The 6,295-nt window shown below is 45.9% G+C and overlaps 1 long non-coding RNA gene across 1 annotated transcript in view; it reads left to right on the forward strand.

Moving 5' to 3' along the window:
• The window catches only part of LOC137219772 (uncharacterized), a 48,943-nt gene that overhangs the window by 33,789 nt on the left and 8,859 nt on the right, over nt 1-6,295 (forward strand). The window contains exons 4-5 of the long non-coding RNA XR_010941237.1: nt 2,632-2,791; nt 5,121-5,283. This is a non-coding gene — a long non-coding RNA (uncharacterized lncRNA). The remainder of the gene's footprint in view (nt 1-2,631; nt 2,792-5,120; nt 5,284-6,295) is intronic.

Below are 6,295 nucleotides of genomic sequence, written 5' to 3' on the forward strand. Positions count from 1 at the left end.
CACCTTTGCTGGGCCTTGAGAGCTTGGCTGTGACCTAATCAACCAACCAGCTACAGACTCCCCCTACCTCTCAATGTCCTTGTTCCTTATAGGAACAACTAGGTATGGCCTCTTTCCAGTCCCATATTCACCCACACCCCAGTTTAGCTGCTGTTGTTTCATGGAAAACCAAGTTAAAAAGTGTCTATAGAGCCAAAGTAATTTACTCCAGAGACCACTCATGTGCATGCCCCATAGTGAGGGGTGTCTAGCAGTGTCTGGGGCGGCAAACACTCATCTGAGGACTCTAGCACTTGGTGGTGATCAGGGCTACCAAAGGCTACAGCTTCAGGAGGCAGTGAGAGGAAGGAACAGCTGTGCCCTGCATAAAGAACCCACGCACTCCTGATTGGCCATTGTTCTGGCATGTGAGTGGGACCAGTGACCCAGATGTCACTGCTGCCATCCTGGCTGATCCACAAAGAAGTGAATCAGGTCTATTTTAGGAATCTGTTCAACTGGTCACATGGAGAAATTGCTATTAAAAAACAGCTATTTACCAGGAAAGCAAAGCTCCTGCAAAACAAAAGGTTAGTATACTCTCCCCAGTAACTCTTTAAACCAAAGCAAACACTGGTGCAGGCCAGGTTTGCTCTGTAGTTCTGCTGTCCACCCTTGGTCATCTGATTCCCAAGATTCCTGGTTGATCTCCTCCTCAGGAATAAGCTGAGAAAGGCAGCTGGGAATACCAAAGGATAGGGATTTCTAGAGGGTAAGAGGGTTAGGGTCACATAGCAGTTCTCTTGTTAAATGATTGGTTGATTTTTCCAGGAAAGTCAAGGGGCTTGACCAGGCAAAGCTCAAAAGAATCTGGAAGGTCTAAGACCCTTTATCATAAAAGTGTCCCCTCCACTTGTATTTGAGGATTCTGTATTAATGGATGGGAAGTACATCAAATATAGTCCATAGAGATATTGCTCTAACTAGAGGACCAAACCATGAAGGCAACACCAAGAGCATTAAGATCAACATTGAAGAGACGACAAATGCGCTGATTATGGTGCCCATGCAGTGGCTGGGACTTCCTACAAGCCATCACCACCGTATGACCTCAGCTTCTCGATGGGTATCCCTAAGCCTTCCTTTCCTCTCAGCTTCTAAGGTGTGCTACCACTCTGAGTCATGTCAAGTTAGGAAATCCTTATGTGACCTGTCCTACGAAACTTACAATCTTGCTTTGTGCACAGTGTGACACATATATCCAACAGAGAAAATAAGATAAGGCAATATATAAATACTAGAGAATAAGTGGCATAAAAAATACAAGTTGTGGCTGGGGACAGATCATTTGCATCTGGTGGGCAGATCAGATAGTGTGGCCTAGAACACACAATGAAAAAGACATTGTCTATAAAGGAAATTGAAGTCCCTAGCCTGACTTCCAGTGCTTTCCATAATCTGACCTCCACCCCCATCTCAGCCTTACCTCCCAGGGCTCCTCCTACAATCCAACCAGACTGCACCCTAAGTTCACCTTGCTCCACGGGTGGTTTTTTACCATGTAGCACAATTCTTCCTTTCCTCTGCTTCACCAAATGCTAACCGTGTTTGAGGTCTGGCTCACATTTCTTCTGCTCCTTGACACAATTCCAGCCACCCAATCCCCCAGCCCTCAGTGACCTCACACTGCCCTTTGTCCACCTGTACTTCACTCACAGTGTTCACTGTCTGGACGCTCATTCATTCATCAATCACAGACAGCTTAGGATGGCTCTCAGCTAGTTATCTCAGACTATTACCTAACTTTGACTCTTTGTATATCATCCCCCCAGCTGTATTATTCTCTCCTTGAGAGCTTGCATCTTGGATATCCTGCATCACCTAGCACAGGACCTAACACATAGTAGGTGGTCGATAATTTGTAAAATGAATGACAGTACAGACAACCTTTTGATGCACAACTACATTTTCTAATTTATTCCACCTGAGGGGGTAAACAAAGGGGCTACATTTAATGAAGATCTATCATGTGCACTTGTTTGGCATTTTCTGAACATCATATCATTTAAACTTCACATCAGTCTGAGAGGTAAGAATAACATCTTCAGTTTATACATTATGAAAATAAGGATCAAAGATGTGAGATAATTTGTTCAATGTCAGTCAGCGACAGTGACCTAGAGTCGAGAGGCAAACTCTGGTGTGCCTGACTTAGAATACCACACTCTTCCAATGGTCCTGCACTGCCTTCCATCTGAACATCCATGGGAAGGTTGCTGAGTTTCTTCCTGTGGGTCTCATGCCCTACCCATGACTTTTACTTCATCACTCTATGCATTCCCTCTCCCTTCAAGCTACCTCCCAAGAGTTGCTTCTCCTGGAACCCATTGCATGCTTTCATATTTCCATATAACTCCCTTAGCCTGGAAAATGTCCTTCCATCTTTTCTACCTGTGAAATCTTACTTATCCTTGAAGGTCCACCTGAAATGAATATCGTCTCCATGAAATTTTCTGTAATCCTGCATGAAAATTAAATTAAATGCCCTTACGTCTGAGTCCCCACAACCCACTGCCCCTTCCACAGTTCAGAACTCACTTTATTCTGCTTCAAATTCCAATCATTTGTTTACCTTCCTGCTTTTTCTCCTAGGCTGTAACGCAAGGGCAGGGAATGCATCCTCTTCATCTCTGTAACTCAAGCCTTACATGACAGCAGCCTGGTCTCCCAAGAGCCTTTGATGGTAAAGGCAGCTGATGGTGCGGAGCATGGATTCAGCAGCATCACACACACCTTCCGTGATTCTGCCCAGGTAATGAGCCATTGGATACCAATCAGAGCCAAGAATAAGAAGCTCTAAGCAGATTTCCCACATCTGTCCCCAACGCTCAACCTTGAGGGGTTTCACCTTGAGGCTATATAGTCCCCAGTGTTCAGTGATTCAAGAATGGTTCTACCTCCCTTCTTAATCTGGTCTAAGGTCTAACTTGTTACTAAGATCATTAATGCCACAGGGAGAGGCTGTCATAACAGCTTTTCCTGTGTTTTAAAGTGCTACAGAGGGATTTCCCTGGTGGTCCAGTGGTTAAGACTCCATTTTTCCACTGCAGGGGGCACGGGTTCGATGCCTAGTCAAGGAACTAAGATCGCACATGCTGTGAGGCAAAAATAAAATAAAATAAAGTGCTATGGAAAAGAAATGGCTGGATATATTCTTTTTAACCTCACCTTTAGCAATAAGGTGTGATCTCTAAGTTTGAAAAATGAACAAATGAATAAATAAATGGTGAACGTGCCAGACTCTGTTTAAATGAAGATATTTGACATTTCTTTGGTCTTCCTTATAGAGTTGCAGCCCCTCCCCATGGCTCTAGAACACATTCCATCTAAAGATGGAGATTGGGTTTCCTCCTGAAGAACAGGCAGCCATAAAAGGATGTCAGTTCAGGAGCCAACCCAGTGAATACGACCAGCATGGTATCTGGAGCCCAGAAATCTGTACACAGCCTCTGACTCCATATGACTCACCCAAACAACAAAGATCTCTAGACGCAATCACTAGGGCAGGGCTTAGGGAACACATAGCTTAGGGTGCGCTATCCCTTGAAGGCATAGCTTGAAAATTTTAATTCTATGTTCCTAGCTTCTAGCACAAAGCCTACACCATAATTAACACTTAATACATATTTGTAAACGGATTCTATCCTTGCTTTTTGTTCTCTCCTTTTATCTTCCAACTTCCTCTTTTTCCTCCTTTCCCATCTCCTTTCTGTCCATTAGGACTTGTTGAGGTCCTAATAACTGGAAATAATTAAGGTCTTAATCACCTTCCCCTTGTCCACCTTACCCTAACCTCCAGGCAATACATGAATGTTCTTTATGAAATATTAAATATTGGGTCCCCTTGTTTTTGGATACCTGAGCATGATAGTTGGCTTCTTGGTGATCAAGCCCTGCTCCTATTCCTTCACCTTTACTCTCATTTTTCCTCTCGCTTCTTTCCAACCTCCAGTGGTGTCGAAAGCTGCATAAACGAGCTGCTGACCCTCCAAGCTGAGAAACTTGGCCCTCAGAACCATTCCTTGGGAACTCTCACTTGCTGCTTGTGTCAGGTTTCTTGCAGATGGGTTCACAGTTGCCGTTGGCCATAATTCCCACCTATACCCCCATTCTCCTACCCTCTGCTCGCCCCACCAAATCCAAAATATTACCAAGAACTGTGCCCTAGGGGACTGGACACATAGGCTGTGCTGGTGGCCTTTAGGGATGTGCTGGCCACCATCTCCACAGAAAGGATGCTTCTGTTCTGGAGTGTGTGACAGAATTAAGGGCAGCCCAGGGAAGCAGGAAAATAAACCACGATGTGGAGAATGTCAGCACTCTCAGGAAAACAGATAAAACTCCCTGTCTGATCCATTTTTATTTGGGCAGAGTTCATGTTGAATCATTTTGCTTGCTTGAACATCAAAACATATACCCACATAGTTTTGAGCCCTGGTCCCAGCACAGTCCATCCCAGATGAAGTTCTCTGCTTAAGGAGTGGGGCCTTCAAGAGGGGGAATGAGCAGCTATAAACAATCCCTGTGTGCTTGCCTCCCACCCCCGGGCTTCCACCCCACCCCAAGCCTACAAATCCCATCTGGAGAGTCTGCCCCTCATAGTGAGGAGTATTTGATCCACCTGACTTCCTGATAAACTTTCAGACAGAAGTGTGTGTGTGTAGTGTTGAGTGGGGATGTTAATGTCGTCAATAATAATTCAAAATGAATTCCTGCATATGAACATTGTCTAGTCTTGGAAGGCAAATATCTCTTCATTAAATGTCAATCATTGCTTTAGAAGAATTTTTAATGGGGAAATACTCAAAAAAAAAAGCCAATAGGAAAAAAAAAAAGCAGGCTTTCAAATGGTAGTTACCATATATTATAGGTAGACATAGAGACAAAGATATTCATTGAGCAAAGAGTAGAAGGAAATACATCAAAATGCCTGGAGAAATTTTCCCAGCGTTGTGAATTATGGGTGATTTTGCTTCCTATTTGTCTTTATGTTTCTGTGCTGTCCGAGTTTTTTTACTATGAACAAATGTGACTCTAGTAATGGTGGATGGGATGAATTTTTAAATTTGTTTTTAATGTAGATCGCCTTGCCTTGACCTGATCCCATCAAGAAGCCTCACTGAAAGCTGAGTGACCTGAGTACAAAGGCTTCAGATCTTCCTACCTCACGGCCGGCCCAGCCCTCCTTCCTGTTGTCCAGCACAGCATCCGGCAAAGGCCATTACCCTTATTTAAGGGCAGATGGTGAGTTGAAAACCACACAACAGAGGTAGTTCAGGCACATAGGTCTGTAGGAACCAAGTTCAGACGTAAGCTAAGAGGTCACCAATGGCTCCACAGCTGTGCCCCTACCCCCAGCGCACGCCGAGAGCTTGCTCCCAAAAGATTCATTAGCAAAATGGGAAAGGGAGGAGATCAAGAGTAGGAGGGGAATGAGGCAAAGGAGCAAAGAAGGGGGTTTCTAATACAGAATTGAAACTGCCCTGTTCAGGGGCTGGCAGATTTCCAAGGACCTCCAAGGATGCAGAGAAGGCCTGGGAGAAAACCAGGGACAGGAGGCAAGGTTCACTTCAGCTCAGACACACTCCACCTCCTCCTCTGGCTCCAACCCCCTCTACTCATGGCCAGACGTCTTAAATTCCCCTTTTTTTTTTTTTTTCCCTTTTTTGCGGTACGCGGGCCTCTCACTGTTGTGGCCTCTCCCGTTGCAAACACAGGCTTCGGACGCGCAGGTTCAGAGGCCATGGCTCACGGGCCCAGCCACTCCGCAGCATGTAGGATCTTCCCGGACCGGGGCACGAACCCGTGTCCCCTGCATTGGCAGGCGGACTCTCAACCACTGCGCCACCAGGGAAGCCCCTTAAGTTCCCTTTTGTGTTCCTTTTATCTTCCTCACCCAAACTCTAGCTCCCACACCCACCCCCAACTTAATTCCATCACCCCCTGACAATCTGAGCTTGTTTCTCCAGGGCTTGCAGCTCCTGCTGTGAGGGTGACAGCCACACCCGGTTCTTGCAGAGGGAAGTAGCTTGTGAGGTCAGGGAGGAAGTGGGGGAGGTGGGGCTGGGTGGGGAGGAGGGAAAAAGCTTGGAGTAGACTTTTCAGAAGTGTAGAGAGGGCAGCTGAGGGCACCCAGCTCCCCACCACCCCCATTACACTGTTAGTGCGGCCCACCCTTGAGCTGCCCTCAGTATTGGGTTCCAAGTGGATGGGTGTCCAAGGAAGAGAAACTATGGAAGCAGAAGGCAGGAAAGTG

Source organism: Pseudorca crassidens, chromosome 2 (genome assembly GCF_039906515.1).
Source record: "Pseudorca crassidens isolate mPseCra1 chromosome 2, mPseCra1.hap1, whole genome shotgun sequence".
Classification (NCBI taxonomy): Eukaryota; Metazoa; Chordata; class Mammalia; order Artiodactyla; family Delphinidae; genus Pseudorca; species Pseudorca crassidens.